A 22,295-nucleotide genomic window follows, 5' to 3' on the forward strand; every position below is an offset into this window, starting at 1 on the left:
ATCTGAAACTACAACCTCGAATATGAGGCATTTAAGCATAACGAAGCCCTAAAATACTTTAACCAGGTAATACGTCCGTGCGAGATTGTTATGCTTAAAAGCAAAACATTTCACGAAAACTTTTACGAATACCAGATGCAGAAAAAAATCCAATTTTCCCGGGTGTACCAGAATGGCGTCATTACCCATAAGGCAAAAGGGCATGTAGTATAGTACATGTTACATCGGGGGAGTCGAACGGTTGGAAAGGGCGCATCTGGTACCCAGAAGCGCCCAACACATTGGATCTAGAGTCCAGACTCTCGAAAACATTGACAAGAAAAAATACTCTTGATTCAATCAGATTTTTGCTTAAATCAAAAGGGAATCCGCTCAAATTAAGAGGCTTGGTTCTTGATTTAAGCAAAAATCCGATTGAATCAGGAGTATTTTTTCTTGTCGATATTTTTAAGAGTCTGGACTCTAGATCCAATGTGTTTTTTTTTTCCAGTGCAGAATACAGAAGATGAAATTCCCTGACATTTCCCTGATTTCCCCGACACATTTCGGTGAAATTCCCTGACAATAGAATGTATGCTTGATGGTTAGAGATACACATTTAGAAATAGTTTTCAGGAAATATTTGTTGTTCTATACGTCAAACCCATTCAAGAAAGCGAATAAAGGTAACTAAAGGTAACTCGTCTTTATCCTTCAGCTTTTCAGAAATAACAATAATCAGCCAACAGGACCGCAGGTGGGGTGCATTTCATTTCCGAAGTCAGGAAGTCGACTCATGACGCATTGCACAGAGGGGATACAATGGGCCTGTTGCAAACTTTTGCTAGAGCAAAACTAAGAGTTGTTTCCTGCAGATAATGCCTCAAAAATCACGATGAGCGCATCGGCAAAGTCTGAAATGCACTCATAACTTCACAATCTGCGTAAGATATTTGCGGTTTTTTAAGCTTCCCGCTTCGAAAACGATACTACGGTACAGGTGAACATTTTGTTAGAGGAGTCGTTCCATTGGCAACAATACTCATCATGGCCGACGCCAGTCGCCAAAAACACGTGTGATGGGACGAGATAACACCTGAACAGGATTAAACCATATAAACAATCGGCGTGTTTACGTTCATATTTTCCTCGCCCGCCTTAAATTGACCTTGAACTCTCCTCGAATTACGCGAGGAACTGCGCAAGCGTCGGCCATGATGAATATTGCCGACGATGGAGCGACTCCTCTAACAAAATGTTCACCTGTGCAGTAGTATCGTTTTTGAAGCGGGAAGCTCAAAATAACGCAAATTTCTTACGCAGATTGTGAATTATGAGTGCATTTCAGACTTGCCGATGCGCTCATCGTGATTTTTGAGGCATTATCTATAGGAAACAACTCCTCATTCTGCTCTAGCAAAAGTTTGCAACAGGCCCATTTTCAACAGTGCAGTGGGACGGTGCGGTGCACGTTGGCGCGCCGCAGCGGGTGCACCTCGACCTTCGCGGGGTGGAATCTCGAGCAATCATATCCGAGCCCACCCTCGCGCCCTCACAATCCCCCTAATCCCTGATTCCTCCGGTTCATCCCCGTCTTGTCACGATCTCTGCCCTATGCTTTACCTCAGGATCCCGCTGAGGGTCCGCCCTTCATGCCAGGGCCACGCGCCAGTTTGCTCCTCCGTGACTTGCACCGGGCAAAAGATAATAAGTTCGATCATGGTGACGAAGTCTCATGAAATTTAAAATCGTCAAATTTCGGGTTATATTTTCCAGGATTTTCGGAAAGAAGGAGAATGAGGCCATCCGGGCCATGGTCGATGGAAACTTAAATTTGATTAGTGGGTCAGTTGCATTGGTCACTGAATTGTGTTTTGATGGTTGCTTCTTGTAGACCATAATACGTCGTTTACCTCACGAAAGAACGTAACTCTATTTCAATGCTGCCAAATTTTTCCTCGCAAATCGCATATTAACCAGGTAAATTTTGGACATTCCTAACAGAAAATTTCAGTGAATTTCCTCAGGTTTCATTCAAAAATCAACAAATTCTGGATAGACATTGGACAAATACATTTTTGTAAAATAAATTAATTGATTGAGTCAATTTGACAACGTTGCAATGGAGTTACGTTCCTTCGTCTGGGAGACGACGAATAATAAGATCCGTCCACACCGCAACTTTCTACACATTCAATATCGACCCAGATATCGCGCTTTGAAAAATTTGGTTTGACGTCATCCACAGCGGTAGTAACATCCTTGGTTTCTTTCACCGTGCTTTCATCCGAGTTTCACGCAGAGCAACAAGTGTAAATTTATGTCTCACTGGTCGATGAAAGCAAGGTCCTCCAAAATTTCAAAAAATAGATTGTTAGAAAAAAGAGGATGGAAAAGAATAAAGAAAAAAAGGCAGCGTTCAGCATCAAATTTACTCAAAACTCAACCGGGTTCTGCCACAGTAGGGGATACAGTAGAATAGTAGCAACTTCTGATGCACCGGAAAAAAAAAACATTGGACCTAGAGTCCAGACTCTTAAAAACATCGACAAGAAAAAAGACTCTTGATTCAATCGCATTTTTGCTTAAATCAAGAACCAGCCTCTTAATTTGAGCGGATTTCTTTTTGATTCAAGCAAAAATCTGATTGAATCAAGAGTATATTTTCTTGTCAATGTTTTGAAGAGTCTGGACTCTAGATCCAATGTGTTTTTTTTTTTTTTTTCCAGTGTGGTTTTTTGAGTGTTTCAAATTTTCAATCGCAAAATAAATGTTGCTCTTAAAGCTCATATTGGCATGCTTTTTGAAAATGTTGAAATTTCGACACTTGAAACTTTTCGAAATCTCAACACTTCGAACGTCACGTTCTTGAAAAGTGGGATTCTACGGACGTTTCATACAAAATTTGACCACACGAAACAAGGCATGAAGCTCGTTAAACATGTTGATAATCTGGTTTCCTCGCTGAGATACTTGTGGGCGCGGAGCGGAGGGACACCTCTAATTGAATTTCCCACCATAATTTGAGACCCTGAACCCTCTGGGGTATGCGATGAACCAACTCTCCAATATTTCAGCCAAGGTTAGGTGGCGCTCTTGGTTATTCATTCCCACTAGCCTTGTTTCGTTTCAATATTTCCTTTCTGCAAAAGTTCTCAATCCGACCTAGACAAGCTTATACGTTCCGATGGCGAAAGAGCACATCTCGATTTGAAAAGAGGCTGATATTTGCAGAATTTTATCCTTTGGAGGGAAAATCAATTAAAATTAAGTTTTGGAGTTTCCACCAATTTGCCTTCATATTCTGTACAGAAGATTTTGCGTAAACGTCATTTACGCACTGGGAAAAATTGTCCAGTTAGTCATTCCTGCTGGACGAGATAATTCCTATTATGTCGACCGGAAATATCTTTACAGTGACAGGACGTCTCCTTGAAAAAATAAAAGAACCGTTTGAAAAAAAGGATTTCCTGTAGATTTCGGGAATCATTAATTTGAATTTTTATTGAGCCAACAGACAATTTTTCTCCGCGCTTCATTACACTTCATTCGTTTTTCTTTATAATTTTGATAAAAGTGAACCGGAAGTGGAAATGTTTAAAATATCACAGTTTAATTAAGCTTTTGGTTTTTGCACGGGGTTGTACTGTAAAACAAAAAAAAAAAAGTAATAAAGAAAATAAATTTAGCGAGCCATGTTTATTTGCAGGCGCGAAAGAACTTTCAAAGAGATGCTCCAGCTTATTCTTACATGATTTTTTGATCGATGATCGTCTGTACAGAGTCGTCGAGTTGAAATAAAAAGGTCTATAATAGCAGTCACTTCAACTTTTCGATAAGCATCAATCAATTTGCGACTAATTTACGGATCTGAAGTGTTTTCACAAACGCACTAATTCTAGGTCTATTCTCTCTTTACAATCGTTGCGCAACTCCACTTCACACGAGGAGATAGGCGATGAAAACTAGTACGATTATTAGCGCCACTTCTGCGCGAAATATTCAGTAAAAATTCCTTCAGTTTCACAGGTATAAGTTTGACTTCATTACTGCCGTGCTAAGGAATAACGCCGCATGAACCATTTGGCGTTGCTAAATTTCCTTTCGTAAATCACGAATTTTCGGGAAATTTGTAAATATTTTTCTTCCAATTTTTCAGATAATTTCCTTCGCAATCTTACTTAAAAATCTTGAAAGTTTCTCAGAACATTCATAACTTTCCTTAAAAAGAAACATTTTATCGAAGGAAATTTGGCAAATCTCGAATGTTCATACGACGTTTTTCCTTAGCACGGCAGATTAGGAATATCCGGAAAAATTAATTGCAAATGAGATCCCGCCAGCATCGCACTTGGCTCGCATTGGTGATGATCTAATGCGCTAGCCACTCGCAAGTCGCGACCTCTGAGTGACACCAAGAGAAACAAGAGGACTTTCATTGGCGGATCCAGCAAATTGGCAACATTGTCTTTTCTCCATTGAAACCTATGGAAATGTATCGATTCTTGGAGGGACCAGTTGCTCCGACAAGAATCGATTACTTGTCATAGATTTAAATGGAGGAAATCCCGTGTTGCCAAATTGCTAGATCCGCCCTGAGTACTTTACTTTCTTCACGGATTTTCCAACTTTCCCTGACTTAAATCTGTCGCCGCAAATTCCTGAATTTCCCGGTTTGGAAATCCCTGACTTTTCCCACGGATTCTCTAAATTTCTATGACTTTTCCCACGGACTCTCCAACTTTCCCTGACTTTTCTCCGTCGCCGCAAATTTCCTGACTTCCACAAGAACGCCGGCAACCGCGAGTCACCGCCTCTTCCGACTTGAAAAAATTGCGGGAGCGGGGGCTGCTTGACAACCCTGTGGAAGGCTATAGGCGGGCGTCTTGGTCCGATTAAGGGCGAAGGGTGGAAATCACAGGGGCTTAATTAAGAGTGAAGTTGCACGGGAATCAATCCGACGCCGACACCGGGCTCAGAACTCGGGTTTCCGCTTCCGACGCCCGCGTCGCGACGCTCGAGCTCCACCGCGACCGGAAACCCACGGATCCAACACCGGGCTATAAATATCGATTTTTCGCCGCGCTGAGTCTTTTCGATTCTATTTTGTTGGATCCCGGTGCCGTGCGACACCCCCGCGTTGCAACAGGAACAAATCCACAGGGGGTCTTGCTCCCCCTCCTCCTTGGATACCATCACAATGTTCAGAGTGTGGATCTTCGACATCCCAAGTAGCATTTCTCAATGGAAAAATCGCTATATATTGCGATTTTATCGGCGATAAACTCGCCAGGATCATCAACATCTCAGCGATTATCCTCGATTTTATCGCGATAAAATTGCGCTTTTATCGCCCGACAATCTATCGCAATATTTTCGGAATAAAAATCGCGAATAGTGGTGATTTAATTTCGATTATATCGACAAAAATTGATCACAATTTTATCGAACCAAAAACTGCGATTTGTAGCGATTTAATCGCCATCTATCGCGATTTTTCCGGACCTCCTTGCAGAATTTCCGCACTTTCTCGGTAATTCCGGACCGGCCTTGATAAATCCGTTCTATTTCCGGACTTTCCAGAAATTCCGGACTTGTAGACACCCTGATATGGCGTTTTTCCTTAGCACGGCAGCACACCCGGCGCTTTTTTTTCAGTGGTGGGATTCAATATGAGTGGAAGTTGAAGTTGAACAGATGAAAATGGGAGAAGACTGCACAATAATTTCAGGGGTGCTAGAAATGGAGGGATCGGTACGTTTTTCAGCGGAAAGGCTCGAGTGACTTTGAACGAGGTGTTAACGTCCGCGCTTCTGGCACGGGAGGGGTCGTTGGAACTCGACTGCGACAAATATTATGATGCGCAGCTGAATGAAATACATGAAAAACTATATGCTACAGTGACAAGTTGAGGAGCAAATAATTGTTTGTAGGACTTGACAAACTCATCAACGAACGTTTATACTTTTGAACTCCCTTCGCAGATTATGCAAATCGCGGATATTGGGGACGATTTTACCCCGAGAAATCGATTAATTCAATATGAGTGGAAGTTGAAGTTGAACAAATGAAAATGGGAGAAGGCTCCACGATAATTTCAGGAGTGCTAGAAATGGAGGGCTCCGTACGTTTTTCAGCGGAAAGGCTCGAGTGACTTTGAACGAGGTGTTAACGTCCGCGCTTCTGGCACGGGGAGGGTCGTTGGAACTCGGCTGCGGGTCCGTTGGAAAAATTGGCACGTGACGGGAGCCGCGAAAGGTCACTTTTACTTGATCACTTTCCACCGGCCGTCGACGCCGCCGCCGCGACGCACAGTGGATCGAGTCTAGGAGAGGTCGGACAAAATTTGGAAACTTTAAACGCCTATTACTCCATTTATACAAAATTTTGAGGTTCTAAAAGTGGTTCCATTGCTTTCCTCGTGAAATTTCCTGCCGAGCGGGCCCCTTAAAATTTAAAATGTGACGATGTAAACGTCAAAGTAGCAGTTTCAGTCAAAAATTTTAGTGGAAAAACAATCACTGAAAAAAAAAGTAGCTTGGATCATTGGATCAAGCATGATGATTCTTGAATTTGCCGCCAAGAATTTTCTTTATCTTGCTTTAAGCTGACTTTTTCTTGATTCAAGAAAAATAATGCTTGGGTTAAGCAAAAAAGTAGCTTATATTCATCAGCAAAATTCTTGATTTAAGAAGAAATACTTCTTGGCGGCAAATTTAAGATTCTTTTTTTTCCAGAGAGGGGAAAAAACGGGAAACAAGGCTAGAATACAAAATTAATAAAAACCGAGATGTTTCGACTCACAACTGAGTCATTTTCAGTCGGAAATACAATAAAAATTTATAAAAAACGATTGTTATCATTTTTCATTTTTTCTCGGATTCCGACCATCACCATGCAGGGCTCAGGTTGTCATCGTTTTTTTTCAACATTTTTCTTGTATTTCGACTGAAAATGACTCAGTCGTGAGTCGAAACGTCTCGGTTTTTACTAATTGTGTATATGCCTTGTTTCCCGTTTTCCCCTTGTTTTTCCACTGTTATCATTGTCTCGGGCTGCTCTTAAAAATTTGTATCCATCAAAAATTTCATGTACGACCTCTCTAATGGACTCGATCCACTGTGCGCGGTGACGCATGCACAAAGCGGACGGGTGGAATGGGAGCAGGCATTTGCGCCGATTAATTGTACTACGTCATACACCGCCAGAGCTTGATCTACGTGCAACACCGACTAATTGCACTACGAATGTATGGACGCCGCGATTCACGTCGATGCACCTCACCGTGAACGCTACCGTGCTATGGTGAAAAACGCCGTATGCACCTTCAGACGTTGCCAAAATTCCATCGACAAAATGAGAATTTTCAGGTTAACATGTGCATGATTTTCTTCGAATTCCTCACAAAATTTTGCTCGAGGTCGGATCTAAATTATCTGGAAAAATCAAGAGAAAATATTCATGACAAATCTCAAAAATAAACATTTTATCGAAGGAAATTTGGCAACTCTCGAATGTTCATACGGCGTTTTTCCTTGGCATGGCAGAGCGGAGGAAATACGCATTTTTTCGAATCTCCACCGCGTAACCGGAGACAGTTTCCTTTTCAGCGCGATAGCCAAGGTTGCCGCAAAATACAGGAAATGAAATTCTCTGTCAATTCTCTGAGAATTTTTATAATAAAATTCCCGAACATTTGAAGACATGTGGCATGCTAAAAAACTTCGTACTCGTAGGACCCAAGTTTTGGGTTATTTAGATCTCTGAGGTTTCCGAATCGTGCATCTGAAAACTTGTGAGTGAGGTCCAGCTGCCTAAGTTCTGGTCAAACATTCGAGGCATACTTAGGTACTTCCGCTGACTCCAAAAAAGTTCAACCGAAGTGCCGAGATACTCCATATGAGATAAAATACACCAACTTTGGCAACTACACATCAGGCTTTCGGATGCACAACGAACAAAATATTTCCCGACTTTTCCCATGACTGTTAAAAGGTTTGAGTATAAGAAAATGCATTTCCCGCGACATTCTTATCGAAATGAAAAAACTTAAAAAGTCGCGAACTTCGGGAAGCAAAGCTACTTATTCTTCAAAACTAGTGTATCACTTAACTATTCGACTTGGAAATTTCTGATCGGTAACTAACCGTGCTGTGCTTTCGAAAGATCTATGAGGTTTTAATTTACAAGAGATTCGGTGGTTGCTACACACGATACCATAAATATATTTTGATGACTCTTCAATCTAGTGTATCACTTAACTATTTGACTTGGAAATTTCTGATCGGTAACTAACCGTGCTATGCTTTCGATAGATCTATGAGGTTTTAATTTACAAGAGATTCGGTGGTTGCTACACACGATACCATAAATATATTTTGATGACTCTTCAATCTAGTGTATCACTTAACTATTTGACTTGGAAATTTCTGATCGGTAACTAACCGTGCTGTGCTTTCGATAGATCTATGAGGTTTTAATTTACAAGAGATCCGGTGGTTGATACACACGGTACCATAAATATATTTTGATGACTCTTCAATCTAGTGTATCACTTAACTATTTGACTTGAAATTTCTGATCGGTAACTGACTGTGCTGTACTTTCGATAGATCTATGAGGTTTTAATTTACAAGAGAACCGGTGGTTGCTACAGTTGCTACACGCGGTACCATACATATATTTTGACGACTCTTTGAAAAATAAAATAGAACTCGGAATCTGCGGTAGAATTGCGAATTCTAGTCTAGTATGCTTGTCTAAAAATACGACTCTGGTCGTTGGTCTCGTGCTGCTAGTCTACGTCTAAAAATACGGTGGGACCGTCACTTTAAACATTAAATTATGCGCTAGACAAGGAATGGACCCGCGGTTATATTTATTTTGTTTGTTAAAAATCCTCTTTCAGACTCTCCAAAGGCATCAATGCTTGCAAAGTGCGTAAAACTACAATAAGGAATTTACATTCACATCTTTTATTGCTTCATCTAAAGGTGCTTAAAGAGCTGATTTCACAGTATTTTTTACAATTTTTTTCTGATATGGGAGATAGTATAAAAATAGATTTAAAAGTGAGAAAATGCACCGCCTAGTGACGTTATCTGGCGGCATTTCCCATTTAAACACACATATTTTAGCAGATTTAATCATTTTGTCATATCTTCTCCAATAATTGTTCAATTCATGAACCAAGGGCATCCTCGTGTTCAATTCACTTGGTAGCTTCCACTTAAACACGAAATTCATCAAATTTCAGACACCTGCAAATTCTCTATTAAGTTGAAAATGACCACTGTATCTGCCACACGATAGCATGATTCAATGTTTTCCCCTGTTTTCGTAGTGTTTCCTAAAAAAAACACCAAAATAGGTATCTTTTAAATTAAGGAGGGTTCAGTCCAGACGAGTTGTTTTTAAAGTGGTTGGACTCATCTGAACGCGAGGCACAGGGATGGAAAGACACAGGTTTTCAGTGGAAACCATGCGTGCCAATGTAAATGAACCTAGTGGCGATTCTTAAAACTTGGCAAAACTGTTTCTAACTCTTTAAATGTATGCACACAATCGATCGTCAAGGCAGTTGGCCTTGCCTGATATCGATATTTTCATTGGATTTCAATGGGGGAAAGCAGGGGTGCCTACATTCAAGAATTGCCACTGTGAACCCTATTCTGCCATGATAAGGAAAAAAGCCGTATGAACATTTTAATGTTGCCAAACCTCCGACGAAAAGCTATAATTTTTTTTGGAAATGTTGTGAATATTTACTCTTGCTCAGATATTTTAGTTTCAATTGCGAATGAAATTCACTGAGCGATTGAAAAAAAAAATAAGAAACAGCTTCCAAGAAAATTGGACTTTCACCCAAGGAAAGTTGTCAACAATTGGAAGCTCATACAAAGTTTTTCCTTAGGACGAAAGTGTTGTCCATGTGACTCCTTACTTTCAAGGACTAAAGTGGAAATTACTTTAGGCGCGCCCTTACGGCAGTAGATGATTACTCTTCATTACTTGATTTCCAACTTAAGTACACTCAAACGTACCTTGTATGCGTTTCATCCAAAACTTATTAGGTACTCCCGCCGAGAGATCGGTTACACTCCTGGGTTCGAACTGGCGACCTGCTGATGGAGAGAGGGTACCTCGACGACCAAGCACGTCAGAGAACGTCACAAAGAATATTTCAGAATCGTCACGACGATTTGTAGCGACCGCGATAGTGGGGAGTTACAAAGGTCGAGGAGTGAACATTTAAGATTGGTAAAAACTTAACGAAAAAGTGATGAGTGAAGAGACAACTACTTCTAAGCCTAGGAGACTCTCACACGACACGACCGACGCGGAGTTATTTTTGCGAGCACGAGACTTCCCGACACTCCGCTGCCCGACCGCGATACTCGAACGCACGTTCAGGTTCTGCAGACTGAAAAGTCTATGATTTAAAAAGTCTATAAGTCTATAATTCGAAGGTTAAACTCGAAGATGTCTATTTTTCAAGGCAAGGATGCGCGTCCTTTATGAAGGTAAAATCAACTGATACCGTCAAACTTTGGGTCACATTCCAATGGTCCTTCGGAGGAATTATCGAGCTTAACGTTGGTCTTGATTATCCGCGGTGAATTCACGTATTTCGCGGAAAATGTTATTCTTAAAAACACTGTAAAACCACGAGAAATTCCTCGGGGATAGATATTATAATGTGCTGTCGAATGAAAGGAATGAATACAAATGTCCTTCAGCAATTTAGGAAAAATTACTGGGTGCAGTCTCGATTTTCCACGGTGTTCACATATTTCGCGGAAAATTTATGAAACCATGAGTCTTGGTGACAAATATTATGATGCGCAGCTGAATGAAATAAATGAAAAACTATATGCTACAGTGACAAGTTGAGGAGCAAATAATTGTTTGTAGGACTTGACGATCTCATCAACAAACGTTTTCACTTTTGAACTCCCTTCGCAGATTATGCAAATCGCGGATATGGGGACGATTTTACCCCGAGAAATCGATTAATTTCCACGATAAGGTTATTCGCGCTTTAAAAAAAAACCAGTCCAATCGAAATAGCGAGAAATGAGGGAAAATTAGCATAGACCGAGCCGTGTAGTTTTGGAGCACACAACCCGAGTAGGGATGACGTCATCCAGAAAAAAGGGACCCGAGAGGATGCGGCAGGGGCGTGGACGGGCACTGGGTACGCGTGGAAACGGGGACACCGCTGAAAAACTGGGGACTGAGCCTCGGCCTCGTCGGGCTATTCCGTTTTCTGGCTAAATTTAGACCTGGCTTTGCATCCCGCGGGAAGAGGGGGGCCTCGGAGATGCGGCTCTGGGCGGGGGCCGGGGGAGGCGGAGGGGGCGGCTGGAATGGGCCTGAATTCGCACTCGCGTGGCGCGGCCCGCGTGGCGTGATCCCGCACGGGAGGGCTCGCGGGTCAGCGCGGGTCACATCCAGCTCCAGAACGTCCAGACATCCTTTCCACGTCCGGAGACGCTCGGCCACGTTTCCCGGCGGGTTCCAGATGGCCACCCTGGGGTTCCGACAAGAGTCCCTTTATACTGAGAGTCAAGACAATGTGAATCCATTTCTGATTGGTTAACCGGATTTTAGGCCTTCACAGTGTCACAAACGAGAATAAAGATTACATTTTCACCAATTGCAAAGATTATAATCTGGAATGGACCGAGGAATTTCGGCTTCGACAAGGAACAAACGGAATGAGAGAAGGAACGGAGAAAGGAATTTAAGAATGAGCCGATCAAAGATTACGAAAAACGTTCAATTTGTGTAATATTTATTCCCGTTTGTGACTCCATGAGGGGTGTTGTCTTGACTCTCAGTATAAAGGGACTCTAGTCACATCCAGCTCCAGAACGTCCAGACGTCCTTTCCACGTCCGGAGACGCTCGGCCACGTTTCCTGGCGGGTTCCAGATGGCCACCGTCACCCTGGGGTTCCTACGAGGACTTACTACGGCGGTTCTGAGGAGGGTGTCTACTAAAACAGGCTGGTCAAAAATCAGTACTTTTACAGTACTGTATCAGTACATTCCCAAGAAATTCAGTACCTCCTCATGAGAAAAATTCAGTACTTTTTCCGTACCTCCAATCGACGAAACCGAAAATTTTCAAAAATTTAAATTTCTCACTCAAATTGCGACAAAAATGACAAAAATTCCGGGCCTTCTTGCGGATTTCCGCACTTTTTCAGTACTTCCGGACTGCCCTTAAAAAATCAGTGCTTAGTCCGGACTTTCCGGACTTGTAGACACCCTGGAGGACACCGCCCCCCCCCCCCCCGCTCTCCCGAACGTGTACGGTTCAAAGTAGCCTGTTGAGACATCGAAATGCGATATATTCGCATCGCAGTAAGAAAAAGGAACCGACATTTTGTTTTAGTGTGGGAAGTAACAAAGTGAACTAAACGTCTAGTCATGGGCGGATCCTGGATGTCATGTCCAGGTGGTGATGGTATGGACATAAGAAAAGAGTGGCGGAGGATAGGTTGCCCAAACAAAATTTGGATCTTACTGGAAAAATGAGAAATTTTGCAACCTCGTTCAAAATCAGGCGAGAGCCGCCAGGATCGAACCTGGATCCGGGATCATGCTCATCACCAATGGGATCCTGGATCCCATTGGTGATGAGCACACCACCATGTCGTTATGTTGATCTGACGCTCTTACGCGGAGTCAGAAGCCCAAATAAGCAGAGTTACTTTCTCAAAGCTTCAAAAGAGTTTTGCTCAAGACAAATATTTTTCAAAGACGCCCTTCTACGGGCAAACTCTTCCATTAAAATTTCGATTCCAATGACCAAAAACTTGGAATACCTAGACTAAACATAAACTGTTTCTTCAGAATTTTAGCGAAACGGTTAAATTCGTCATATTTTGGGCAGATTTTTAGCGCTAAGAAGGCGCAGGCTGCCAAATTTTAAATCGAATCGGTCATCTTTTGGTGTAGGAGTAATCTATTCTACCATTGGCGGATCCAGGAAATCGGCAACATTGTCTTTCTTCCATTTAAACCTATGGAAATGTATCTATTCTTGGAGGGGCAAGGTGCTTCAATGAGAATCGATTACTCAGCATAGGTACATATAAATGAAGAAAACCCGGTGTTACGATATTGCTGGATCGGCCTCGGTTTTTTACTTGCTTGGTTTATAACACAGATTTGAGGACGATATCCTAGATTATCCTACCTGATAAAATCCTGCGATACCCAGTTTTTCATACCAGGGTGTCTACCAAAACAGGCTGACCATAAATCAGTACTTTTACAGTGCTTTTTCAGTACATTTCCGAGAAATTTGGTACCTCCTCAACGGAAAAATTCAGTACTTTTTCAGTACCCTCATTTGACGAAATTCGACAAATTTCAAAAAATTGAATTTCTCGCTCTAATGGTGACAAAAATGATTTGGAAAAAGATTTTGATACATTTAAAATTTTTTTAAGATGTTGCTTCCTGCAGAAATGTATAAGAGAAAATTAACCCGGGTGTCTACGAAAACAGATTGACTAGAAATCAGTACTTCAGTACTTCTTTAGTACTTTTTCAGTACATTCTCAAGAAATTCAGTACCTCCTCAACAGAAAAATTCAGTGCTTTTCCAGTACCTCCAATTGACGAAATTCGAAAAATTTCAATTTCTTGCTAAAATTGCGATAAAAATGACGAAAACTTAAAACAATGCCGGACCTTCTTGCAGAATTTCGGCACTTTTTCAGTACTTCCGGACCGTCTTTAAAAAATCAGTACTATTTCCGGACTTGTAGACACCCTGCATACATCCTAGAGCCTAGAAACGGAGCTAGAGCTGTGCGACCATATCCCTGGCCGAGTCCGTAGCCGTAGACTCGCTGACGCAATCATTCGGTCGGCAGAATATGAAGGCTTTGAAAAACACGGCGGAGAAAAAAGCGCACGCGACGTGACGTCAGCCCAGTGGCGTGGCGTGAATTGCGATATATCGATTGTTATGCCATTTAAACCTATGGAAAAAGATCGATTATCAGGGCGTTCGCAGCGAACACCTTAGTAATCGATTCTTTACCATAGCTTCAAATGGCGATATATCGATAATCGATCCTTCACGCCACGCCACTGCGTCAGCCGTGAGGCGGTGACGGGTATGAAAAGATGAATGACAGTGATGGAGATTAATGGCAACAAGAAGGGACACTTCCCAATCTTTGGACACGGGGCGGCCAAATGGAGGTGGGTCTCAATTCGAAACTGTCAAAAAAGGGAGAGTAATGAGCCCCATCTGGCAAGAGCGCGATATGGAGCTCGGACAGACGGACGGCAAGAAACGTGGGGGCGTCGCGACGGTGGAAAGCAGTACGTGCTTTGCGATGAATCGATCGATCTGTCATTTAAACCTATGGAAAAGGATCGATTATCAGGGTGCGCATTTACTATCGATTCTTTACTGTAGCTTCAGATGGGAAAATATCGAAGGCTGACGGTGAAAAAGACAGTGGCGTGGCGTGCTTTGCGATATATCGAATGATCTGCCATATAAACCTATGGAAAAGGATCGATAAACAGGGTGTTAGCAACGAATACCTCAATAATCGATTCTTTACCATGGCTTCAAATGGAGAAATATCGATAATCGATCATTCACGCCACGCCACTGGAAAAAGATGATGCCCGCATGGCGTCCCGCACAACTTCAAGCCACCTCTGACCCCGACGAATTTGCTCTGGCTTCCGTTGATTCCTTGCGCCGCGCCGTGAGGAGAAGGTTTCTCCAATAAGAGGGCCTTAAACCTGCGTCCGAAAGAAGTAAAGCAGTTTTAAGACCTGGTGATTAGTTAGGTACCTATCTACCGAGTCAGCACGTGCGGTTGTGCAAATATTGAGATCCACCGGTATCATGTGTCAAGATCGTCGATAAAGCCGATGTTTGAGCTTTTTTCTTTTTGGAAAAAAAAAAAAGGTTCAACTTCAGTTCCGGAAAAAGTTGGCGAATCGATCTAAAAATTCATACAACTATGAAACTTTGTGAGAAGCACGCAACGGAGTGTCAACACTAGTATTTCATCATGGAGAATCCTTGCTATATCCTGACCTTTTCCGTTCTCTTCCCTTGCGTCCCAAAACACTTTTTCTTGAATCCTTGCTCACTCGCTATCGTATACCCTCACTCTTTCCTTGCTATGAACAACTTTGGCGAGGCAGAACCAGGCAACTAGAGCAGAAAGTCAAGAATGATGACACACAGTCCTAAAGCATTTCTAGTTAAGTAAACCGACTGCACTGCGTTTGGCGCAATGCGAGAAGTATTCATGCAGTCTCGTAGGGGCTAATATGGGCCATAAGCCGGCCTCGCCGTTTGGCGCAATGCGTGAAGTGTTCCTAAAGTCTTGCAGGCGCTAATATACGTTCAACGCCGGCCGCACTGTGTTTGGCGCAATTATTCGAACTCACGTTAGAATGATCGCGGCATCGAATTATGTAGCTTATGAGGCCCATGCTGTGTCTCGACGCCGTATGAATATTCCAACGTTGCCTCGTTTCTCCCGATTTTGTTTTTCTCCCGAGAAAAGTTAGGAAAGTTTTTTACTTATGCTTATTCAATCTTTTCACTTCATTTATCATCAGAAGGTAAGACATCGTTGACTTGTCAACAAACTAACCTATACTAGCGAAGACATAAAAGTTCCTTGCGCAGATCTGATATTTTTGTGCTTTTCGACGAAAAATTGGCGCCATGGCCGATTTCTTAGTCGCACTTGTCCAGGGTGTCTACTAAAACAGGCGGGCCAAAAATCAGTACTTTTACAGTGCTTTCCCAGTACATTCCCAAAAAATTCAGTACCTCCTCATAAGAAAAATTCAGTGTTTTTTCAGTACCTCCATTTGACGAAATTCGAAACATTTCAAGATTTTGAATTTCTCGCTTAAATTGAGTTAACAAAGACCAAAAAATGAAAAAAATTCCGGACCTTTGGCGAAATTTCCGCACTTTATCAGTACTTCCAGATCCCCCTTAAAAAATCGGTACTATTTCCGGACTTGTAGACACCCTGTTGTCGTATTGGCGCCTGTGGGTTTCGAACACTGCGCGGAATCCCGCATGATAGATTGTTGCAACTGGCATCGATAAAGTGCGTTCATGATCCCGTCCACGTGTGAAACAATGAAACGCGGAGCTTCTGGTTGACAATCCGGCGGAGGAGAGTGACGATGGGATCCTTGACACCTCTATCCTGTGGAGATGATGTCGATATTCTATAAGTAGATTCGAGGGTTGTTGAGGCGCGCTTGGCCCCCGGTAATAGTGCAATTGAACGGCCTATTTGAAGAGGGGCGTAAGTGCTACCCGGTTCCTACGGGCGTTCACGTCTTTCTCCAGACGTCTCGTTGCATTGTCGGCCCCGGTGTCGGGTGCTCGGGTGGATGCGGATGGATCCGGTGCCGGCTCGACGACTCGATTTCACGGAAGATTCAAAATAGAAGCGGAACCCATCTAACGCGCTTCGGAAAAACGCCGTAACAGTGTTAGTCCCTTGCCAAATTTCTTCACGGTGAAACATGGATTTTCAGGAAACATCTCTGCACTAGAAAAAAAAAAAAAAAAAAACACATTGGATCTAGAGCCCAGACTCTTACAAACATCGACAAGAAAAAGTACTCTTGATTCAATCAGAATCTTGATTCGATCAGAATCTAGCTTAAATCAAGAACCAAGCCTCTTAATTGAAGCGGATTTCGTTTTGATTCAAGCAAAAGTCCGATTGAATTAAGAGTATTTTTTCTTGTCAATGTTTTCAAGAGCCTCGACTCTAGATCCAATGTGTTTTTTTCTTCGGTGTGCGATATTTTTTCTTTCTCAGAATTAAGGGTGTTGAATTAAACATTTTTAATTTTTGAAATTTCCTGATGTTCTGCGCAAATAAATTGACACTTGTTTGATTATACAAACTGCTACTAAGAAGTCACTCTTATAGCGCTTCTTTGAGCTCTGTGACACCCAACCGCCACTGATAGCGATCCTGCCGAAGCTCCTCCGGCAGATCCCTTCTCCTCATTAAACAAACCAACGTGTTTGATTCATTGCATCAAATGCTCGATGCGCTCGGAATTTTCTGATCCATTACCGATTTTCGTGATAATTTTCTGGTGGAATCAAATTTCCTGACATTTTCCGGATTCCTCTGACGTGACGGTAGACACCCTGGAATTTAATTTTAAATTCAAGTTGCCGACGGGTTAGCACTTGGCATGTTTAGACAAATTGAAAATGGATTTCTCGCGGATACATCGTACAAATACACCCAACTTTTTCCGAACTATCGTGAAAACATCAGGCTTCCTCCGGATTTTCCGGACTTTTAGACGCCGGATGGTCACGTCTCCCGGATTTTCCGGACTTTCAGACACCGGATCGACCGACGAAGAATGGTCCGCGTGTGTAGTGTGGTAAAAGGTTATAATAATTAATATTTTAAGGTGGAAAATCTGGCAGCATTCGAATGTTGATACGATGTTTTACCTTAGCTAGGCCCGGAACAGGAATGGGTGCTGGATCTTGGTAGAGGGATTGATGAGGGACGATTAATCAATTAACCCGGCGATCAATCGCGGCTCCATTTATCAACAGCGATGGGAGCTGTGGGTCTATGCCCTTCTGTCGGGCACTCATTAATCCGGCAACTAAGATCCATATCTGGACGCATTTAAACCGAAGAGGTCTATTCACATCCGCAGCTTCGAAAAAAGACATAAGTGCGATAGTTGAAGATTGCTAGTGAAAGGGATGCGTAAGAAATTGGAAAGGCTAAAACGAAGGGAATGCATGCAGAAACCCGTCAAGACACCATTTAAAGCAGAGTAAGTTAACTCTCATGCAGATGGAATTTTAGTATTATGATTTTCACATAGATTGTAGGTTATATAACAAGGGGGCTGTGCCCCCTGACCGCTATGCGACTCGACCCCATTTTTCGTTCCAATTAGCCCCAAGTCTCGGATTATCAGCGATTTCCGATCAACCGCGGTAGCTCCAGTGCCTACCATCGTGGATGATCGAGCCCCTACTCCCTACTGTACTTTTCTTTTAAATTTCAGCAGATACCAGACTAAATTGAGGAAGACAATCTCTGGCCAATTTAAAGGGGGAAAAAATCAAGAATTTTCCGAAACATTCCTATTTTATCAGGAGAAATTTGGCAACGTTCGAATGTTCATAATATGATGTTTGGTCGTTTCCCTTACAGAAGAACGTAACTTTATTTATATGTTCCCAAGCTTCCTTTCGCAAATTGCACTTTTATCGGAAGGATCTTGGGAATTTCTTCTTGATAATATCCGGAATTTTTCATCAGATCTCACGCAAAAATCAGTAGGATTTTAGACACAAATAGGACAGGTTTATTTCTGTCTATTCGCGGAAAGAATTTACAAATTTTCCCAAAAATTCGTGATTTATTGAGGGAGATTTGATAACGCCTGGAGGCTCATAAGTACGGCGTTTCTCCTTAGCACGGCAGTATACAGTCCTATCGTCCAGTTCCTGTATCGCACCGTTTCGTTCATCTCTATCGTCAATTCGAAGCAAATAAAATAAAAGCGCAAAAAGTTCAGCGTTTGTTTTCGTTTTGGCGGCTGGGTGCGAACCGATCCAATTTAGGAGACTGCGCGCCGCCACCGCCAACACCTCCCCCCCCCCCCCCCCCCCCCCGAAGTCACCGAACTTCCTCATCGAGCAGTCAGCGTCGCCCAGTTTAAGACTTGAGGAGGATCGTAACGTCTGAAAAAAAATATTCAGAATTTCTCCAATAATTTACACAGACATTTTCTTTAATTTAAGAAACATCCTTAGGCCGGTTCTGAATTACGTAATGCACTTTTCTAACATCCTCCCCCCTCCCCCCATGTAACGTTGATGTGACGTGGGTTCCTATCCTTTAGAGCGTAAAAACAAGATGGCGAAACGCTCACCTTGACTCCCCCTCCCCCTCTGGAGCGTTACGTGATTTAAGGACGGCCCCTTAAAGCTTTTTTTTTTTTTTTTTTTTTTTTTTTTTTAAGGCAAATTAATTTTCCTTCGACGGTTTGATTGGAGTTGAAGAGATTGTTGTTAGATTCAGATTATTTGTTTTCTGAAATCCAAGTTTTTATTTTCATAAATACTTACCTAAGTTTTTCTTCAACAAAAACTGTAGTAAAACAGTTTTCTTTGCGTCAAAATTGTTCTTAAATAAATACAGGAAGTTTTTCCAAATTAATGATAACAGTTCTTTTAAAAGTAAAAAAAAAAAAAAAAAAAAAAAAAAAAAAAAAAAAAAAAAAAAAAAAAAAAAAAAAAAAAAAAAATCTGCACCTTTTTTTTAAGAGCTGCCGAAGTCCGTGCTGGAATAACGGTTTCAGCAAACTGATTTTTAAGATGGATAGACGAAGTTGTAGGCAAAAAAGACAAGGGGAAAATGAAGCGATCCTATTGGTTGTATCAGGTAGTGAGACGGGGGGGGGGGGGGGGGGGTAATGTACTAACTACAGAGTCTCTCGTAGGTTTCTATTAGTTAGTTCAATACTTATCTCCTTAGTTCATTACAACCACCCGCTTCCATCTCCATGAATATGATATAGCTTCATTTTATCACTGCTTATTTTGTCTATGGCTCAGTCTTTCAATTTCAATGACCGGTCCGCAGAAATAGTGATTAACTTTACAGGTATTCTCGATTGCGCAGGTCACAAGATCGTCTTCAGAGACTTAAGACACACAGATTAGACATAAAAAATAAGATTCATCAAAATGTCTCTACGTCATGTTTAAAAAAATAAAACCAGTGATTAACGTCATCCGTTACGGTTGCGCATGCCATGTTTTTTTCCGCCTTGCATTCATCAATGTCTGATGCACACATTTGCACTGGTTGCGCATAACAAATAGAGGTAGGAGAATCCATGGTATGCACTACCATAGTGAAAAACGTCAAATGTCGGGTTTTCCGAACGGCGACATCCCAGTCAATCGTTGACGGGCAAAAATAAACTTAGCGATGCAACAATTTCATGTTTTTTTTTTGTTTCTCTATAATCTGCGGTCATCAAAATACGATTCAGGACACCGCGTAACTGAGTTATAGTGGCAGAAAAACGAGTCAGAGAGTAGCTTCTTCTGACGGTAGAGTCTGAACTTAGGTGATTAAGGTTGGATTAAATGCATTCCACGGCTGCGGCGAAGAAGATATGTCCTTAGTATGGATCATATTATTTCGTTGGAAAAAAGGTCGGGTCAAGCTCAAAAATCACCGTGAATTGGAGGATTTGATCAGGATTTGAAAAATTCCCGGACTTCGCATTCCTCACCAAAAATCATCCACTAAGTATACAAAAAAAAAAAAAAAATCAAAAAGACGCATCCATTACAGTTTTTTTACGTTTACTTAGAAAGTTCCTGTAATCGGGTGCCTTATTCATTTCCTTATGTATACAACTCGGCCCACCGTGGAGTTAAAAAAGCTGCATGTTGTGTTAACCAAAGACGTGTTAATCCAACTTCGTATATTCTTCCATTATTTAACAATTCGGTAATTCGGTTCGCTCAGTAAGGATTGGTCAAATATGTCTAGTTCGTCTTTCTGAGAGCATCTCAGTTTGTTAAAATCGCGTTACAAATCTGCTCAGTGCGGATTGGTCTAATATGTCGAGTTGGTCTTTCTGAAAGCATCTCAGTTTGTTAGAATCTCGTTACAAATCTGTGCGACAGGAGCGTCCAACTAAAGTTGACTGGAATAGACGTCACAGTCGAGGAAAACACTCATTGAACCAGTTCCCTATCGCAAGTGTCGTGGGCAAATCTCAGAGTTCGCCTGCGAAATCGAGCATATGCAACCGGGCTCACCGCAGAGTTAAAATAGTTGCATGTTGGGTTCGAACCCAACTTGCAATAATTTCTCAAAGCGCGATATCTCGGGTAATATTAAACGTAGAGAGTTCGGACGGATCTGATTTTTTTTTTTGCCGATCCACAAGAATCAAATATCCAAACACGATTCTGTGACCAGCGCAACTGAACCATTCTCTAACTTTTTTCGGTTACTCAAGACCTTTGCGCGACCCCGGAAATTTGTTCAATGCCGTCTTCAGGCTTTTGACGTTTCGTCGAGAGGGAAATATTGCCTGCAACTCATGGCCTTCGACGATTTACATTTTTCGGTAAAAAGAAGAAGCTTGGAGCCCATCATTCTTCAAAATACAACTTTACACTCACGCTCCAGACAATGAGGTTCACCGGAAAACTTTCCTAGGCAAGTTGCCAAAAAAGGCGCGGGGCTTTCGAAAGGCTCACAGTGCTGATTCGCTGCGACACGACGGACAAAAAGTCATCTCGGCATTTGAAGAGCGGACATTTCTAATAACCCAATCGCCACCAGGAGTTGCTACTACAACAAGTTTTCTCGGATTTCAAAAGTGATCGTACTAAACGAGGTGCAAATTTAAGCACTCTAAAAAAGTTTTTGCATCAAAATTTGACGTTGAGCACTAATTGAGCAACGGATATCATCGAAAGGACTTTTAACCAAAGTATTAACGTTATTCCATGCATAAAGTCAAACTTCTTGCTGATGAGAAATACTTAATTTACCGGAGTTAAAACACACACTAAACGTTACTGTAACAGTCTGCGGTATGAAAATACGACATCTATCTATACTATAAGCTCCGAGACCTCCTAATTTTGCGAAACTGGTAACGCTTAGTTCCAGCGTTCTACCGGGCCGATTTTCATGATTTTTGCGGCTATCGACGGGCAATTGTCTCTAGATAAGCCAACTCTTTTCAGATTTTCAAAATATGGCCCAGGTTTTTTTTATATTACGTGGTAAAGTTGCGAATTCTCCCATTTAAAACAATGTAAATTTATACTTTTTGTCATAGTTCGTTTGAACGTTCTACCGGCCGATTTCCCAGTTTTTTTAAAATCACGTTATAAAAGTGAGTGAGTTTACAGAATGCTCCGGTACTGCTACCGCTATGCGCGCGAGGATGCGCAGTGGTCGAAGAGGTTGCGCAGTAGCTGTGTAGCCTGCGCGTCAGCTCTACACTTATCTCCACAAAATTCGCACTGACGATCTCACGTCGAGCGGTGGCTGAGTCGTCTCTCTAAGACGACGAATGCGTCCACTTTGTACTCGGTGTGGGTTCGATCCCCAAATCAAGAAATCTTAATTATTACCTGACTATATCATTGTTCATCGTTTTACTGCAATATTTCATTAAGCAGTCATTCCAAAACGCGTCCTTTTAATTTTAAAGTAATTTTAAGTAAAGTTTAAAATTAAAGTAT

The sequence above is a fragment of the Bemisia tabaci genome, chromosome 3, assembly GCF_918797505.1.
Source record: "Bemisia tabaci chromosome 3, PGI_BMITA_v3".
Classification (NCBI taxonomy): Eukaryota; Metazoa; Arthropoda; class Insecta; order Hemiptera; family Aleyrodidae; genus Bemisia; species Bemisia tabaci.